The sequence below is a fragment of the Epinephelus fuscoguttatus genome, linkage group LG21 (assembly GCF_011397635.1).
Source record: "Epinephelus fuscoguttatus linkage group LG21, E.fuscoguttatus.final_Chr_v1".
Classification (NCBI taxonomy): Eukaryota; Metazoa; Chordata; class Actinopteri; order Perciformes; family Serranidae; genus Epinephelus; species Epinephelus fuscoguttatus.
The window spans coordinates 4,493,274-4,514,227 of NC_064772.1; positions in this window are offsets into that span (position 1 = coordinate 4,493,274).

A 20,954-nucleotide genomic window follows, 5' to 3' on the forward strand; every position below is an offset into this window, starting at 1 on the left:
ATGTTATATTTGTTTGGAAAACGTGTTTAGTTCAGGACAGTTGTTTTGTCAGTGAACTTTGTGAGTTGTAATGGAGCAAAACTGTGTGCCGTTACCTTTGTTTAATGTCGCTGTTGCCCCTGGTTTTATCAGGGTTGCCAACTTTTCAAAAAACCTTGGAGTGAGATTCAGCGGGGCCGAGGACAATTTCGTTGTTTAATCCGACACATAAAATTTTTGTTTGTCAACTGATTTGGTAGATGTGATCGTGATCCCCCGCATCTTAAAGGCCCTGACACATCAAGCCGATTGAGCCTGTTGAATTGGCAGCGGAGCTTGTCAGTGAGAGAGATCACTCTGATTGGCTGTACAGGTTTTATTTCCTCACTTCTGTAGCGAGTGAATCTGCCTGTAGTGAAACCGGGGCTAACCGGTGCTTCCTCTTCAGGCTCCACTTCACTCAACTGCCCGACAGACCCGCTGCTTCTTCCCACTTTAACCTGAATAACAAACTAGCTAGCTAGTGAAGCTAGGGGAACGTTAGCATGACCTTATTTATTTGAGCCAGAATACACTGACCAAGAGCTTCATGAAATTGAAGAACGGAGGAGGAGAGAGAGAGAGGCACAACAGGGAGAGGACGACAGAGGAGGAATGGCAGCTGGAAGGATTTAGCTCTGGAGATTGGTGGTGTAACACGTTTACATGTCGTTTTCTGTATGTTCTCTGACATTTATCCTAACGATATGAGGCATTGTGGAGAAAAAGCTTGTTTAGTGGACTAACTTTGCACTTGAAAGGATGCCCGTTCACTTATGTTTTAACAGGTCTGACGCTACGGCTGTATCTAGGCTAACAGCTAACATGCTAACTATTATTTCTATGTCACTAGTGACTTGAAACAAATTTAGGATGATAGGAGACGGGTTGAAATAAACCGAAATTTCCCTTTAACCCTTCTGTAAACGACTTCAACTGTTTGTGCAAAACTGCAAAATGTATCAAAATGCATTATCTCTGTTAAAGTATCTTCAAGCATGTAACATTTCGAATTTATTAGGACATTGTTGGCTTTTGGTGAAGCCACTGTTCCACCTTTGTAGTGAAAACACACTCAAATCATCTAAGTGACGGGGGCGCTAGTGAGCAGCGCATGGAGTAGACGTGCTTTCAGAGGCTCCTCTTTGCCAATATTTAAAATTATTATTTTGACAGTCTTGTACTTAATTCTATCAGCCTCTGGAATAACCTTACACAGAAGAGGCTTTACCAGTTAAGTTTATGCAACGACATGCCGAAGAAGTCGTCCAAAAACGTGAAGTTGCCTCGACCATCCTCAGCTTCTGCTAATGCTAATGCTAACAGTGCTAGCGGTAATGTTAGCCTGCCAGGCCATGACTCCAGCGACAGCGACACGGAGCATCTGCTGTTAATCTGGGAGAAAGTTTCCGACAAGATCCTTGAACACATCAACGGCAGGTTTGATAAATTAGAGCAGACACTTCAAGAGGTGCAAAGCTCTCAAAGGAAACTATTGGAGAAGGTAGAGTTGGTGGAAGAGCAAGTGCTGGACCATGAGAACCGCATAACCTGCTTGGAGAAGACGGTCTCTAGCCTGAAAAATGAGAACGACGCGCTCAAGCTAAAAGTGGATGACCTCGAAGGCCGGTCGCGTCGCAATAATATTAAGATTATCGGCATACCTGAGCAGGAAGAAGGGGGCAAACCAACAGAATTCGTTGAGGCATTGATTCCGAAGCTTCTCTGCGAAGACAATTTTCAGTCACTGGTGGTTATCGACCGGGCGCACCGGACCCTGTGGCCACAGCCGGAGCTAGGCCTCGCACCATCATCGCCAGGGTCCACTTCTATCGTGAGAAGGAGCTCATACTTCGCCTTCGAAGGGAACAACAACTGCAGTACAAAGGCAACAAGGTGCTCATTTTCCCGGACTACACGCCAGAGGTGATGCAGCAGCGGCGTGAATACACCGAGGCCCTGAGGATGCTACGGGAGCTGAAGGTGGAGCACAGCCTACTTTTCCCAGCGAGGCTCCGGATAAAACACAAGGATCGGTTTAAGGTTTTCAACACACCGAGTGAGGCAATGACTTTTATCAACACTGACTTCAAGAACTGATCTCAAGACTGTTGGTGTCCCTTGGTGTATACTGTATATACACAGAGGGCTAATAGCATTATTGTTATGCTACTTTTCTCATTTAGATAACTGTGTTCAACATTTTGAGAGACTGTCAATTTGATTTCTCTGACATCAGTCAGTTATGCTTGGTAGAAGAGCTGGGCTTAGTTAGCTATCACAGCTTTAATAGCGAGTCACAGGGTTGAAAGCGGGTTACAGCCGTGCGTGTAGCGGCCCCAGGCATGAAGGGATGTCTGTGCTTCGTTTGGGGAAGTGCTTGCGGGTGGGCAGGGGACAAGTTCAGGTTCATGGGTTTGTTTGAGTGTGTTACCTCAGGTTGCAAGACAGGTTCTTTATGTGTCTTGTTTTATTATGTTTTATGCACTTTTGAGAGGATACCAGATTGCTTTTATTCTAGAGATAATGTCAGTATCCGACAGCACAACACATAGCAGTATAAATGATACATTTACATTGGTCTCATGGAATGTAAAGGGGTTTTGTCATGTGATTAAAAGGGGTTGAGTCTTCTCGCATCTCAAGTCATTAAAGCCAGATGTAATTTTTCTTCAGGAAACGCACATTAGTGTAAATGAGCAGCACAGGTTGAGAGCGAATTGGATTTCCCAAGTTTATCAAGCACCTTTTACCCGCAAGTCTAGGGGGGTTGCTATTCTTTTCCGAAAAAATATACCATTTTGCCTTGATTGTATGACAGCAGACCCATATGGCAGGTATTTGATGATATCTGGGCACACAAACTCCCTTCCGATAACGATGCTTAACATCTGTGGTCCAAATATTGATAATCCTGACTTATTCCATAAAGCATTTGATTTGATACCGGCCTCTACCCCGAATGTTATTATTGGAGGTGACTTTAATTGTTATCTTGACCCGGTCCTAGATAGACTTTCTACAAAACCACCTCCTGCAATAACCTCAGTGGGAACTCTGAATGATTTAATTAAAACAAGGAATATGGTTGAAATATGGCGACTGCAGCATCCTACAGATAAGGAATTTTCTTTTTATTCTCATGTCCATAAGTCTTACACTAGGATCGATTACTTTCTGATAGCTTCTGAATTACTGCCCAGTGTTACTAATTCTACTTATCATAATATTTTAATATCTGATCACAGTCCAGTTTCTCTAAATTTCCAAAATATCCTGTCTAGTCCAAAATATAGCTAGCGCTTCAACCCTCTTGTTCTTGAAGACCAGTCTTTTATCGAGCATATGACTGCATGAATTTCTGGTTACAAATGATAATAGGGAGGTTTCTGATTCTATTTTGTGGGAGACCTTCAAAGTAGTTATGAGGGGCCTCATTATTTCATTTGAATCAGCCAAGAAAAGAGAACTTAACAGCCGCCTTAAGGACATTGAGAAAATGCTTCCAGTACTGGAAGAGGCTTATAGATCTTCCCTCTCATCCACTGAGTACAATAAGATCTTGAAATTAATATGTGAATATAATACCATTCTTAATAAACGTGTTGGTAGTCTTCTATTGAAAATTAAACAGAACTATTTTGAACTTGGAGATAAACCGGAGAAACTGTTAGCTAGCCAACTTAGAGGTGAAAGGGCTAAACAGGCCATTCACAGGATAAAATCCAAATCAGGCAGACTCCTAACCAATCCGAGAGAGATAAATGCTTGCTTCAGGGACTTCTATAAGGAACTGTATTCTAGTAAAGTAAAGGCCACTGAAGCAGATTTCTGTAACTTTTTTGCCAATTTAAATGTTCCCCAATTAGACAGTGCAGCAAGAGATGATATGGATGCCCCAATCTCTAAAATTGACCTTTTGAGTGCTATTCGAGCCTTCCCCTCTGGAAAAACATCCGGTCCAGATGGCTTTGGCTGTGAATTTTATAAATCATTTCATGACAAATTAGTTCTGCTCATGCTGAGAATGGTGAACGATTCTATAAGAAATAAGACGCTCCCCAGTTCATTATATGAAGCAAATATCTGCTTGCTTTTGAAAGGAGGAAGGGAAGCGTTTGATCCTGCAAGTTATAGACCTGTTGCTCTCTTAAACTGTGATCTGAAAATAATAACTAAAGTCTTGGCTACAAAATTAGGTAGGCATATTTCCACGATTGTACACCCTGATCAGACTGGATTTATCCCAGATCGGTTTTCTTTTAGTAATGTCTGTTTGCTTTTAAATACAATATACTCAGTCCATGGGGAAAATACACAGGCTGCTGTTTTATCTCTTGATGCCCAAAAGGCATTCGATCAGATCGAATGGCCTTACATGCTGAAGACACTAAAACAATTTGGATTTGGGGAAAATTTCATTGAATGGGTGAAAATAATTTATCTTAAACCAGTATCCTCTATTCTCACTAATTCGGATAGATCCCAACCTTTTGAGTTGCAGCAGGGTGTAAGGCAGGGCGACTCTCTTTCTCCTCTTCTTTTTGATATTACCTTGGAACCACTTGCAATAGGTATAAAGGGTCACCCAGGTATTCATGGGGTAAAGTTTGGTAATGTTGAAAGCCTTGTTAATCTGTATGCTGATGATTTATTGATCTGTTTATCAGACCCAGTGGTCTCAGTTCCCAACCTCCTGAATTATATAAAATCATTTAGTAAATTGTCTGGGTATACAATTAACTGGGACAAATGTGAGCTCATGCCATTGACAAATATGTGTCCTACTTTCTTGAAATCTTCACCATTTATATTAGTTACTGCCCATATTAATTATCTTGGCCTTAAGATCTCCAGAAACCCCAAACTTTTACTGAAATTGAATTTTTTGGATATGGTGGATAAACAAAAATCTAATATTAGGAACTGGAAGCCGCTCCCTCTCTCAACGATTGGCCGTATCAATGCCGTTAAAATGGTTGCACTTCCCAGGTTACTGTATCTTTTTCAAAACCTCCCTATTTATTTGCCATTATATTTCTTTAAACAACTGGACTCAGTTGTCCTGTCATTTGTCTGGGCAGATAAACCCCCTCGCATTTCTAAAGCCCATCTGCAGAAGAATTTAAAAAGTGGGGGTCTCGGCCTCCCTGTTTTTAGGCATTATTACTGGGCTGCAAACACGAGGGCTCTCATTTTCTGGCAGTGGGGCCCTCCTTATGATGACTGTTCCTCTCCGCTCTGGCTAAAGATTGGATCCATGTCTGTGTCACAAACCTCGCACCTAGCGTTGCTCTTTTCAAATGTACAACCGTCTCACAAGTTACTTGGCTACAATTTCGTTCTTAGTTCTTACCAAATGTTTCGGTAAATGCCCCAATAACAGGCAATCACTTGTTCGAACCAGGATTGACGGATGGTGTTTTTTTGGACTGGAGGGAGAGGGGCCTACGTTGCATTTCAGATTTTTACATAGATTACAATTTTGCTTCTTTCCCTCTGCTCCAGGCTAGATATCACCTTACTCAGTCACATTTTTATCGATATTTACAGGTGAGACATTTTGTAAGGGAACACGTCTCTGATTTCCCAATAAGACCACACAATTATAATCTTTATGATACATTTCTCTTACAACCAAACTCCAAACATTTGATTTCCCGCTTTATCACTGCTTTTGAGACACCAGCGAGTACCAGTCATCTCAGGGAGGCATGGGCAAAAGAATTGGGAGTTCCACTGTCAGATGAATTATGGGAGGAGGGCCTGTCCAGTATACAGAAGTGTTCTATAAACTCTAGATATCGGTTAATTCAATTTAAAGTCATACATAGACTGCATTATTCCAAAACTAAACTTAATAGAATATTTGAATCAGTGTCTCCCATGTGTGATAGATGTGGCAGAGCCGAAGGTTCATTCTCACATTTATTCTGGCACTGCCCAGTACTGGACAACTTTTGGAGTGACATATTTAACTGGTTTTCTAAGCAATATAAAATAAACATTCAACCAGACTGTAACCTGGCAATCTTTGGCTCCTCTGAAAGGACATCGACCCTCCCTTCCCACTGTAAGCAGGCTCTCAAAACAGGCATGGTAGTAGTCAAGAAATTGATTTTACTCAACTGGAAGTCTCCATCATCCCCTTGCTTTAAGAGGTCGCTCAACGAAATGGTTTTTGTTTCTAGGATGGAACAGATTCGCCTTAGCAGAGGGAAGGCACCAAATTCTTATGAGAAAGCGTGGAAGCCATTTTTGGCTTTACTTGATGAGACCTAAATGACCAATGTATGAATCAGGCTGCTGTGTGTTTGTAAAAAAAAAAAAAATGTATTTTTTTCTGTACTGTTTAAGGTTTTGATCCTCCTCTCTGGGTTTTCTTCTATTTTTTATTTTTTTTATTTTTTTTTTGAGTGTGTGTTTGTTTTTTATTTTGTTTTGTTTTTTATTCATACCCCTGATGGTATCACGAGACAGGAAGCACAGGACTACTTTGGTTATTATAGATATAGATTATCCTCGTATAGCCTCTGTCTTTCTTTTTATTACTTCAGTTACTTCATGTAACAATGTCAGGTGCTGTATACCTATTTTGTATGTAGGTTTTTTCTATTTTTTTGTTAAAAAAAAAAAAAGTTAAAAAAAAAGTTAAAATAAAATATTCAAAAAAAATCATCTAAGTGATCTCATGTGTCTATGCCAAACAAATATACTGTATACAAAATGCTCCAGAACAACATTTACAAATCACAACAATCACAACATTGCTCCTCTGAGAACAATATGTTGTAGTTTTTGAAATATTTAGCCCTTAGTGTAATGTTTGTACATAACTGTGTGACAGATAGTGTGTATGGATCTTGGGTGGCAGCAGTCGCTTCAGGGTATCGGGTCAGGACACTCTTTTAATGTTCAGGTGAGAGTGTAGAAATAAAAGGCAGAGTCCAGATGTAAAGTTCAGTCTGTTTATCTATAGGTGTGTGTGTGTGTGTGTGTGTGTGTGTGTGTGGTTACGTTATCATAAAGCACAACAATACAGACTGATTAGCAACATAAATTCCAGCTTGAACATAAAGGACAAACCTGAGTTAGACATATACATCTTATCATATAACAGCTAGAATACAGAGCTCCAGACTGATTATGAAAGCTTAATGAGCTAATAATCATCAATTAGCGGCACTGAATAATCATTCAAACTGTGCAACATATGAATGACAGACACTCACTAAGCCATAAGCATTCAGTGTGCAATCATTCAATATATAAATGACAGAAATTAGTGACCAAAATATACATTAAGTCTACAAAATGCAGTCTCTCAGGCAATTACCAGCTAGTGGCTAGCTCTGCATCATGTAAACGGATAGAATTAACCAATAAGTCGGCAAAATATGGATAATATAAGGGGCATTCTACCGATTTTGTGCAAAGTGCTGTCCCTTGACAAAAAAACAACAAAAATGATATAATTGAGTATTTAGACATAGATATTTACAAAGATTATGTTATGACCTATTTAAACCCAGGACATTAAATGAAAAAGTGATACGCTAAATATATACAAAATCACCATTTATAGGGTACTTTCTGTTGGGAAGTAGCTGTCCCCAACCCTAACCTCTAAAATTCAATTCATGTAAATAACACTTAAAACATTTTTCATATTTTTTTCAAAAGTCTAATTTAAAACATCTTTGTGATGAAGTTTAAACAGAAGTTGAAAGATTCAGATGTATTGTGGGATTCATTTTAAAATTAAGAAACTATGCTAAAAAAATAGTGTCCCTCGTTTTCATGTCACTACCGAAACACAAGAGTTTTAATGCTCTGGTTGAGTCTGGATTTTAGCCACACCCCTGAATTTCTGAGAAGGGGGGTAGTACTGCACCCCTGTCCCACATGGCTGCATGATAAGTCGCTGACTCCCGTCATTTTTTAAATAAATGTCTTCCAAAGTCTGAAAATCAGTGTGTAACTTTTAAAACCGTCACTACCGAACACACGTTCTCTTCAATAATGTAAAAATTTGGGGGGGTTATGCAAAATATTATGTTTTTCTGTGTGAACAACTCTTCAAACATGTGCTTGTTAGCCATGTGACTGCTAGCATTCTTTAGTTATCCTGAAAAATAGCTAGGAATGTCACTACCGAAACACTCACTACCGAAACCTATGGTAAAGTTTCGGTAGTGTCATGATCATTTCGGTAGTGACAAAATGGAACGGCCCGTAGTTGAACCCCATAATTTTTGGTCCAGAGTCTTCCTCTTCTCTGCTCTGCTCTACTCTACCCTGGTCTACTCTACTCTGCTTTACTCTATACTGTACTCTACTCTGCTCTACTCTGCTCTACTCTGTTCTACTCTACTCTGCTCTACTATACTCTTGTCTACTCTACTCTATTATGCTCTACTCTACTATACTCTGCTCTGCTCTACTCTATTCTGCTCTGCTATACTCTATACCCTGCTTTACTCTGGTCTACTCTACTCTGGTCTACTCTATAATCTACTCTACTCTGCTCTACTCTATACTCTATTCTGCTCTACTCTGCTCTGTTCTTATCTACTTTGCTGTGTTCTCCTCTGCTCTACTTTATTCTACTCTGCTCTACTCTACTATACTCTGATCTACTCTACTTTGCTCTACTCTACTCTGCTCTACTCTGCTCTGTTCTTCTCTGCTCTGTTCTTCTCTACTCTACTTTATTCTACTCTGCTCTACTCTACTATACTCTGCTCTATTCTGCTCTACTCTGCTCTGTTCTTCTCTACTTTATTCTACTCTGCTCTACTCTATGCTCTGCTCTATTCTGCTCTACTCTGCTCTGTTCTACTCTGCTCTACTTTATTCTACTCTGCTCTACTCTACTATACTCTGCTCTACTCTGCTCTGTTCTTCTCTGCTCTGTTCTTCTCTACTCTACTTTATTCTACTCTGCTCTACTCTACTATGCTCTGCTCTATTCTGCTCTACTCTACTCTACTCTACTCTGCTCTGCTCTCTCAAAACTTAAATTGTTTTATTGACCACAAAACATTTGTCTTTGTCTTTGTAATATTCCCACCATAAGGCATACATTTGAGGAAATATGATGCAACCTTAAAAACAGAATAATGGTCACTACCGAAACAGTGCAGTCACTACCGAAACACTGGGTGTTTTGTAAAAAATAAAGTATACTGAGTTATCAACTAAAGTGTTATGATGCTAATCGGTTACATTTATGTTCTGTTTCATCAGTTATTAACTCTGAAATCAATCTGATCATTGTTATGCATTTTACAAAGAAACATTGCATTTAGATTTTGAATTCTATAATCTGAACTTTGAAATGTGTTAAAATATTAATTTTTATAGATTTAATTGTGAAAATCTTCAGTCAAAATTTGTAAAAATTTAAATCTTTAGACAAGGGAAGGAACAAGCATAACAGGTTGATATATATTTTTTTGTAGAATATAATACTATATGTTTCGGTACTGACAAATTTTGGAAAAACATTCCAAAACAGTCTGAAAATACAATATAAAAATTTACAGTTATTTTACTAGATATGTGACCTTTACATATGGTACAATATATATAGAGACAACGTTTTGGAAATAAAACATACAAAATTTCAAAAATATTTCCAGCCTGACTTTGCACACTTTCGGTAGAATGCCCCATAAATATCATCAGAGCGTAACGTAAACATGACATAACATCAGCTCACGGTTTTATGGACGCATACACTGCAGAAACGTTCATCTGATGTCTCCACGCTCTGAACTGACCTACACGTCTTTGAGGCGTTCACGGATATAGGCAGTGTGGAATATCTGAGTTCACATGCACAGTGCATGATTAGGCAAAGGAGATATATAGGAGGGAAACATGCACAGAGGGACGACCTTTTGTACAATAACATAGCATTTATGGTCCTCATGACACTGTTGTACATGAAATACTGACACCTAGTGGCTGATTGTAGTTAAGTGGTATAATCTATGATTATGCTCCCTGATGGGATGTGCAGGTTCATTGCTAAAGATCAGTACAATTTCTTAAGAACATCACAACCATGACCATTCTGAGGTCTTCAATTCACATACCATGTTTAGTCCATATCCATCACCCATATTCCGCTTTGCAACACAGACAGAAACTCTGACCTGAATTCTGTATAAGTGCTGTAGTTGCATGCAAGTTCCAGTCCACAAGTCAAAGTGTGGACCACAGGCCTTCTGGAGAACTCAGATATGTCGGTGAATGTAACCTTGATGGTTTTTGACAGAAAAAGGTCAGACCCTGTGCAGAACCTAAGGAACTGTCCAATCTCTCTCTGATCAATTTCTCTGAGAAATCTCAGAAGATGAAGACAGGTGGTCCTCTCTGCTGGTGACACTGAGTTTGGAAACTGAATGTATTTTGTGATATTTCTTGCCTTGGGTTGAAGATCAGCAGGGATCTTGTCCAGCACTCCACCACTCAAAGACTCTCCAATAGTTTCCAGGACTGGCTTCCAGCACTTTATTATAAATGATGGCTGTTGTACCAACTCCTTGTGTGCGATTTCTTCCAACAATATTGGAAAATTTTGTTCTGTTGGTAGAGTGGTGCAGTTGTGACTCTTCAGAATGGTGAGAAGCTCTTCCATATCAGCTCCCTTGAAATCAGTCAAAGCCTCTGTAAGTGCTTCCTTCTCAGTGGGGCTGATATAGTTGAAAAATACCTCCATAAGGCTACAGTTGTTTGAAGATACGGAAAGGGCTTCATGAAGAAATGGGCGGAGCCAGCTGAACTGGTAAGTATTCAAATCTCTGCCATCCAAAAACCAGAATACGGGCAACGGCTTTCCACTCCCTTTCTTGAAAGCAATGTGGGGATCTTGTATGTGGTTCCAGAGGTTCTTGATGCATAGAAACTGCTCCAGAAATCAGTGAGACAGTCCATAACAAGCCCACTTCCAACTCCATTCTTCAACTCACCATTTTCCAGCACACACCTGAATCCAAAATTGGCATCTAGTATATTCTCATCTGAAAATGCCTCAATCATGTCAGAAAGACAATGCACTGTGCAAATAAATATGGTCTGCTTCTCAACTATGTTCTCTGGATTCTCATATAAATTTACAGATGAGCTGGTTGTTGAGGTGTGGTTTGAACTTGCTTCCTGATTTATGACTTCAAGTGGTGCTACCATTTGTGGGCACAAGGTTGGAACTTTGTACTTCAGTCATGGGTTCAGGATTCTCGATTTCTATCACTTGATGGATTATTCTGCAATCTCTGGTACTGGAGGCAGAGTTGGAATCCACTTGAACTTCAATGATATTATCTAATGCCTGCTGCTCAGGTTGATGGTACACCTGCATGCCTGAAAGAGCTGGAGCTAGACAAAGGCCCATCTGAGGACAGAGAGGTGTCAAAGTCAAAGTCAAATTTATTTATATAGCACATTTAAAACAATCTTGGTTGACCAAAGTGCTGTACAGTTCATCCAAATATAAATAAATCAATGAATGAATAGCAAAACAATGTAAGCTGACAGAGAGCTCCATGAGCACTCAGGTGACATGGTATGAGTATGAGTTTTCTTTGAGCAAATGTACAACTGAGTATTTTATGATGAGTTGTATTGTACAACGCCCCAACTGTGAGTGTGCCATCTAAGGGCTCCTCTGAGCCCATAACACAAAGTGTGAAGTCAGAGTCCTCGACTCTTCCTTTTGACGATTTCCCCTTGGGAAAGAATATTTTCTTCCCATCTCCTAGAATTTTGTTCACAGTGTCATCTTTCCTGGCAATGATCTCTCTTGTGCCCCCACCAGTTGGTCGTCTAACCTGCCTGAAATAACCATCTTGATAATTCATCCAACCCAGTTCTATTTTTCTTGTTTTTCGTGCAGCATTCTTGTTTCCCAAACCAAGTCCTGAGCAAGTATGATTTGATGAGCTTGTTGTTGCTTGGCCAGAGCTTGGAAGTTTCATGTGTTCTGTACGTTTCTTTTTCTTATCTGCATTGCTCCCAGCTTCTGCTGAGGCTGAGCCTGTCCAATTTTTGGCAAACACACGGTCTCCAAAATGAGGAATGTATTTTGACAGGGTTTCCTCATCCATCATCCTGACAACATCTTGGTCCACCTGCCAGGGTAAAAAAACAACAACAAAAAACTCATTATTATCAACATTAATATGAGATTAAGACAGATGATCTTCAACCTCAAAATGGTTAAGTTACTGTCTTAAGGAACAGTTCACTTTAAAGCTCACTTTATGGCATGGTTTAGGCTCCGTGTCAGTCAAATGCCAACTGAAATTTTTCAATCCACATAATATTCACAGCAGGGCCAGCCCAAGCCTCAGTGGGGCCCTAGGCAAAATTTGACTTTGGGGCCCTATATTACTGCCAGTAATACTGATTACTAATCATTCACACACCTACTATAAGTTATTTCATGTTATACCATGGTCTGGGTGAATACTCAATTCTGATTGGCTGCAGGGTGTCCATTAAAAGGTGTTATAGGACAGCTAAAAAGACGTTCCGGTTAAATTGCCTGATGACAAGTTCTAAATTATTGCACTGGCTCAACTGCTCAACTGCTAGTTTGTAACCACAGCAACAGTCAATTCAATCAATCAATCATTCATTCATTCATTCATTCATCTTCTAACCGCTTCATCCTCTTGAGGGTCGCGGGGGGGCTGGAGCCTATCCCAGCTACATCGGGCGAGAGGCAGGGTACACCCTGGACAGGTCGCCAGACTATCACAGGGCTGACACATAGAGACAAACAACCATTCACGCTCACATTCACACCTACCGACAATTTAGAGTCTCCAATTAACCTAGTCCCCAAATCTGCATGTCTTTGGACTGTGGGAGGAAGCCGGAGTGCCCGGAGAGAACCCACGCTGACACGGGGAGAACATGCAAACTCCGCACAGAAGGGCTCCCACGCCCGGGATCGAACCGGCAACCCTCTTGCTGTGAGGCGAGAGTGCTAACCACCACACCACCGTGCCGCCATCAATCAATCAGTCAATCAATTTTATTTATAAAGCCCAATATCATAAATCACAATTTGCCTCACAGTGCTTTACAGTACGACATCCCTCTGTCCTCAGGACCCTCACAGCGGATAAGGAAGAACTCCCCAAAAAACCCTTTAACTGGGAAAAAAAATGGTAGAAACCTCAGGAAGAGCAACTGAGGAGGGATCCCTCTTCCAGGATGGACAGACATGCAATAGATGTCGTACAGAAGAAATCAGCATACTAAATTAACAGTAATCCGTATGACACAATGAGACAGACGGTAATGACAGTAGCTTACAACAACATTAATGAAAGTAATAACATTATAATTATAGTTCTGGCTACTGTGGTACAATATGTTTAAATTAATAATATCTGATAGGATACATATGTGACAATAATCATATGTGTATAATAACAGTAGAAGTATGACTAATGACTAATGATGGCAGCAGCAGCAGGAGGCATCTGGCAGGACCACGGCAGCAGCACAACCACACAAGTCACGCTGTCCAGGCACCGCTGCGATATGAGTTAACCTGAGAGACAGTGGAGCACAAAGGCTCCGGAGAAGAAGCCGAGTTAGTGACATCCAGAATGCCCGAGTTAGCAAGATGCAGATACGAGAGAGAGAGAGAGAGAGAGAGAGAGAGAGAGAGAGAGAGAAGGTGCCCGGTGTATTATAGGGGGTTAGGCCTAAGTCAGCCTAACTAGGGGCTGGTACAACAGAGACACAGAGCAGTGGCAACAGATTACAACGAGCATCATGAGTGATTTTATCGTTTCAGTTAATTTATTTGGTGAATTTGATCATTTTGATGACTGGGATGCAGAAGAAGAGAGGATAGAGAATGAAAAGAAAAGGGAGAAACGGCACAAGCAGTCGCGGGTCTACACCAATCACAGCCTCCAGAGCACAGCTGTAGGTCGACTCTCTGACGCCGGCCTGGAAACTCGTCAGATCATGACCGTCATGGGACATCGGTGTGAGAGCAGCCGGCAAGCTTATTGAGCTCCATCAGCGATGGAGAGACGAGACTGGAGCAACATGTTGTCGTCTTCAAATGTCCCATCAAGCAGTGCTCAATCTGTCAATCTCCGTCCTTCAAATGCCACTATGATGGACATACCCATATCACTTTCAAATGTCACTATTAATGGTAATGTAGCATTTCATTTTAAACAGGAAACAATCGTTAATGTCTTTATATGATTTAATCTCGACTACTACTATATGCTTATGAATTATATGTTGCAATTAAAAACCAATTTTGACTAGCCTACTATTTGGATGTTGCTTATTTGAAACAAATTTTCTTGGGCCTATAAATGAACGCCAATGAATCATGAAAGTAATAGGCCTAGGCCTATCTCAAGGGTTTTTTTTGCACATCATCCTCTGACCACCAAAGTCTGTAACACACAAGTGGTAAGAAGTGCACTGGCTTTCTGAAATAATCATCTTCTGAATAATATCACGTAACGTTTAGCCATCATCTCACTTCCCTTCACTGATCAGAGTCGCTATGCTCTCTACACTGCGGCCACAGCGGGTTTTCATGGCAACGCCTGTGAACTACAGAGATTAAATAGTCCGCTCAGCTGTGGCTTGTGAAAAACTCGTGATTTTAACTGTAAAACACATTAAAGCATAAATAAATGATTTAATATTCATTTCTTTGGTAAGTGACCATGGTGTAAGCGGGTTAATGCCCTTCGAAGTGTCCATTATCAGGAATTAATGGACTTTGCGGACGGTTCACGCCTCCGTGTCATCCATCAATTCCTGATAATGGACACCTCGTCGGGCATTAACCCTTTCTTGTCTTTTTGTACAACAATGTACATTTGATAATATATCAATCACACTCACACATGGAAAAAAATAATTAATTTTTTGTTTTTCTTTTTTTAAATTAATTGCTCTTGGGGGGCCCCTAGTGGTCACGGGGCCCTAAGCAGGTGCTTTGTTCGCTTATGCCTTGGGCCGGCTCTGTTGGTTTGATTTGCTACTTTATGAATAAATATAATTCTTTGGAATCATACCTGCTGTCTGTTTAATGTTGCACAAGAGTGAATGAATAGTTAACCTCTGCTACGTCAAGAACTCCGAAATCCTTCAGGCGTAACTGTTTTGGTTGTTGTCATTAATTTAATTATTAATCAAAACTTAATCAAATTAATAGTTTAGCGTATTTTATGAGACTGATATCTTTAACTGGCTATCATTTTTCCCTTTATGGGAATGGTGCCCCACAAGGTGATTTAATGTTAATTAAGTCACATTATTTAACATAATTATTAATTATTAATAATAATTATTCATTATTTCCGATAGCCAATTAAATCCCAACATATTTGGTGCTCCTTGGTGAGGCCTAATGTGTTGACCCCAACAGATCTACTTGAGCTAGATAATACAAATGCAGAGGAAATCACTGACACACTACTAAACTGCCTGCAGAAATTTGCCTTGATGATGCCTTTCTTAAAGAGTGTCTAGTTGGATTCTGTTTAGATGGTGCTTCTGTAATGCTAGGCAGAAAGGCTGGGGTGTACTCAAAGTTGAAATCCCTGTTTCCAGATCTCATAGGCTGGCAGTGTCTAAACCATAGGTTGGAGTTGTCCTTTGGAGATGCAGTGAAGTGCTGCACAGAAACCAACCACTTCACTAGCTTTTTAGACAAATTATACTGGCTATACCATCAGTCACCAAAGAACCTGAGGGAACTTTATGCTGCAGCCTCTGAAGTAGGTGTCCATTTGAGAGGGATAGGTCGGGTGCTGGGGATAAGGTGGGTGGCTTCATCCTACAGAACAGTAAATGCTGTTTGGACAGTGTACAGTACACTGTACAATCACTGCTGCAAGTGAAGATGAAAAAAGAAATTCAAGTGACAGATGTATGTTTGAAGGTTTAGCAGCAAAGCTGAGCTCTGTGGATTTTGTTAAAAACCTAGGCCTCATGATGGATGCTCTAGAGGAGCTTCGAGATCTGTCTGAAACTCTGCAGTCCAGAGACATCAGACTGTCACACTCAGTCAATCTGATAAAAAGGCAAGCAGCTGTATTTACTGCAATGAGAGACAATCCAGGTAATGGTCCATACTACAAAGCAGCATGTGAAGCTGCTCAGAAAGGTTCCTTTAATGGGGTGCCACTAAAAGAAGACAGCAGGCAAAAGGTTATTGATTCTAGCAGATTTTATGAAGCACTGTACACCAGTATGGAAACAAGGATGGTTACTGAAGAGGAAGAATCACTCTTCCACAAGGTAAATGTATTAGATCAAAACACATGGCCAACGCCTCTACCATTAATGTATGGTGAAGAGGAAATAAGAGAACTCTGCAGTCAGTTAAAGATAGGGGTGTCAGGTGTCAAACAGAGCTACAGGGATTTTAAGGAAAACCTTTGCGAACACAACTCAAAATTGAAAATGCATCAGCTCTTATGTTTATCAAACTAGTTGGACCTCCTCTTGAGTGTTGGAATCCAATAAAATATGTAACAAAGCGGGTGCTTACTAGAAGATAGATGCTAATCACTTGGCATGCAAACAGAGATGTCCCCCCACACAGGTTTCAACATACCAGCCTATCTGGGATCTTTTGAACTAAGACTGTACAGTCTACGGCACAGTGGTGTGATGGTTAGCACTCTCGCCTCACAGCAAGAGGGTTCCCGGTTCGATCCCGGGCGTGGGAGCCCTTCTGTGCGGAGTTTGCATGTTCTCCCCGTGTCAGCGTGGGTTCTCTCCGGGCACTCCGGCTTCCTCCCACAGTCCAAAGACATGCAGATTGGGGATCAGGTTAATTGATAACTCTAAATTGTCCGTAGGTGTGAATGTGAGCGTGAATGGTTGTTTGTCTCTATGTGTCAGCCCTGCGATAGTCTGGCGACCTGTCCAGGGTGTACCCTGCCTCTTGCCCAATGTCAGCTGGGATAGGCTCCAGCCCCCCCGCGACCCTCAAGAGGATGAAGCGGTTAGAAGATGGATGGATGGATGAATTGTATCAAGGATATTTTAATTTCAAAATCATTAAGGCAGTAATTTTTGAGGCAGTATTAAGCCGCGCCATCACTGCTACAACTACACGCTTCCATGCACACCTTTGCCAACCCCACAAACACAGTTTATTGAGAGACAGGAGCATAGTAATAGCTTTAACAAGACTGAAGTTGAATCCCCTTTCATAGAAATACCAACTTCCAGTAGTTTCAGTGGGAAAAATGATATAATTGGTTGCATTTATCATCCACCTGATACTGACATTAGTTTCTTTAATTATGTTTTATCTTCTACTGTAGAGTTTTTAAGTAACAAAGGAAAGGTGTGCATTCTTCTAATTTATCAACTGAATTCCTGAATATTTTTTATGTATCCTTTTTTCATCCTCTCATCTATAAACCAACCAGGACAACAAGTAAATCTGCAACTTTGATTGATAATATATTTAGAAATTATTTTGATAATACAATCAGCTCTTGGTTATTGTAACCTGACATTTCTGATCATTTTCCAATAATTCCATTTTTTTTTTTAACCAAAACCAATCGACAAGACACACCTGACGTGAGGATGAAATGTCGAAGTTCACTAAAAAGAATGAAATCTCATTTATAGCTCAGATGAAGGAAGCCTCATGAGATGAGGTCTTCCATAATCAGTATCCTGAATTGGCTTACCTTACTTTCATGAAAATATTTACATCCATATTTGATAAATGTTTTCCCCTTGCTCAAATAAAAAAGGAAATGTAACCCAAAAAATTCAAAGCCCTGGATCATGCCAGGTCTACAAAGAGCTTCAATTAAAATGAATGAATTATATAAAAAATGTTTTGTTTGCCCCACCCCATTTAATATTGATGTTTATGAAAATATAATAATTATTTCACAAAATTACTCCAAACTGCAGAAAAGAAACAACATAAAAACACTACTATTAAGAAAAATTCAAACAATCCCGTAATGATATAAAAAACACGTTACCTCAATAATGAATTACTGAATAAGAAAAAAGCCTCCACTACTATCCCATCTCAATTATCTGATGGTGTGAGAAATTTCACTTATCTTTTTGACATAAATGGTTTCAGTGATTTCTTTGTAAATATCGGTCCTTCCTTAGCTAAAAATATAGAGAGTACAGATGAATCCCTCTTGGTGAATATCCTTGTATCAGTACGTTTGACCCCCCACCTCTAAAGAAGTATGTGATGAAATAAGATCTAGTCTTGTAAAGAAGGTACTTTTGTGTATTGCTGAGCCCCTCACCCATGTTTTAAGTTAAGTTAAGTTTTCCTTAAAAACAGGTGTTGAACCAAGTGACACTAGTCATTCCACTATTTAAATCAGGTGATTATAGCATATTTACAAACTATCATCCCACATCTGTCTTACCCACTTTTTCTAAAGTTTTAGAGAAACTAGTATATTCAAGAATTTAAAAACATTTAGATGAGAGCAACATACTGTACAGCCATCAGTATGATTTTCGAAAAAAAAAAAAAAAGGTCAAAAGAAATGGCCCTTTTGCAGTTTGTTCTTAAAGTCTCTACAGCTTTACACAGCAAAAAAAAAAAATATGATCTTGGTATATTCTTAGACCTGTCAAAAGCCTTTGACACCATCAATCACAATACCCTTATTGCTAAAATACAAAAATATGGTTTTCATGATGTTGCTCTTAAATGGTTGATTGATTATTTAAAGGACAGGGAACAATATGTATCTCTAAATACGCACAATTTAAATAGAGCTAAGCTGTTTTGTGGGGTACCTCAGGGTTCCATCCTTGGACCTCTCTTGTTTTTGATATATATGAATGATTTATCCGGGGTCTGCAATAATGTACTGCCTCTTTTATTTGCTGATAACATGTGTCTTATTGCCTCACATGAAAATTTAAGCACACTGATTCGAGAAGCAAATGGAGAGCTATCATCAATCTCTAAATGTTTTCAGATGAACAAAATCTCTCTCAATATGAATAAATCTAATTTTATAATATTCTGTAACAAAAATAAAAAGTATACTAAAGAAGAAGCCAAATTATTCATAGACAATATTAGAATTACTCAGTTTCCTCATATTAAATTCCTAGGAGTCATAGTAGATGAAAAATTAACATGGAAATACCATATTGAATTTGTCTATAAAAAAGACTTTTAAGTCAATTGGAAAATTGAGTAGATTTCGTTCATTGATAACAAACACAAACGATAAATTACTTTTTATTACAGCTTAATTTACCCGTATATTATGTACTGTAACACTGTGCAGGGTGCCACATGTCTCACTTTTCTCAATACAGTTTTGTTGATTCAAAAGAAATTTTTGAGAATGACGAGCTTTGCTAAAAAATCTGATTCATCTGCTCCTCTTTTCAGTAAATACAAACTGCTATCAATGTGAACATATACCTATAGACTTGTGTGTTCATGTACAAATATGTGCACTTAACTCATCAATTGCTGAGCACTTTTCAGAATTTTGTAAGTTTTCCTCAGACATTCATTCTTATTGTACAAGATGCTCAAAGGACTTCCATCTTCCATATTGTTGAATTCACATCAACCTTAGGCGGAGTTTGCTCACTCCTAACAGAGCCAGCCTTAGACTTTTGGTGGCCCTAAGCTGGATTTGGTTTGGGGCCCTCCTTTTGAAATGTGTTCTTTTTATGGCACTGATGCAAATATCACACATGATGTACAAACAAGCATGTGAAGACTAGTGTTGTGTAGTGGGGTAGTGCTTTGAGAAAGGTCTGGAATTAAGATCACACTCCTGCTTGTTTTTGTTTCTCTAAACCAATCACAATTATCCTGGGAGGAGCTAAGCTCAGATGCAGCAATGGCCCTAAGAGGACTGTGTTAGCATCACACGGCTAACATTTCTTAACAATTATCAATGGGGTTCACAACAGAGTTGAGCTGTTTCTTTGTGTGAATGTGTGAAATTGTTGGGACTCTATTATGGCTCAGTGTGGGGTGTTACGGCTGCTGTGTTAGCTCGTGCCAACTTGGCAGACTGGGAGGAGAGCTGCTCTACTGACACCGGCAAGAAAAGTTTTCTGATCTGGCAGGGGGCGGGCTCATGATGGTCCAGGATCAGACCACAGCTCAAAAAGGATAGAACTCAGATATTGTTAGATGTAGCAAATGAACTCCGACTGGCCGTGTCAGAAAACAGATCAACATTGGGCATAAGAGTCCTGTGAGACGGAGTCTGGGCTTCAAGGTGCGTTAACAAGTTGTTTTATTTGTTGTAGATTTGAACAACAATTGATTTAAAAAACAAAGCAGACATGTCTTATTGCATGATCCAAATCTTTGTCAAGTCATTTTCAGTGTGTAAGTTGTCAGCTTGGAGGTTGTTGTTTCCTGTAGTGAATGAGATTATGAAGGCAGTATGCAGAGTTGAAACAGTCAGCCAATGGCATGCTTAAATCCACAGCCTACATCCAGTGAGTCAGTAAATCCTAAACTGGGACCTATTAGTAGCAACATGATCTTTGAATAGACTACAGTAAATACAGTATTTGTCTCTTAATCCCTGACCCTATGAACGGTTCTTGTCAGGACGTTTCGATCAATCTGGTGAAGGTATGATACATATTTTAGTGTTGTAGTCTCATTGTAAAGGGCTGGATCTAATCTGTCTTCATGTGTAAGAATAGATGTGACACAAGCTAAAACATGGCAGTCATATATGGAGAGGAGCAAACATTTAGGCTATTACAAATATCTAATAACATTGTATTAAGTCTGGTACAGTGATCAGATGAGAAAGACAAAAGGAGCACAGTTTTAAAATGTGTTAAAATGTTAACATTAAATTGACCAAGAAAAAGGCAACATAACGTAAACACGTTGATAGGAACCAAAACCAGAAATC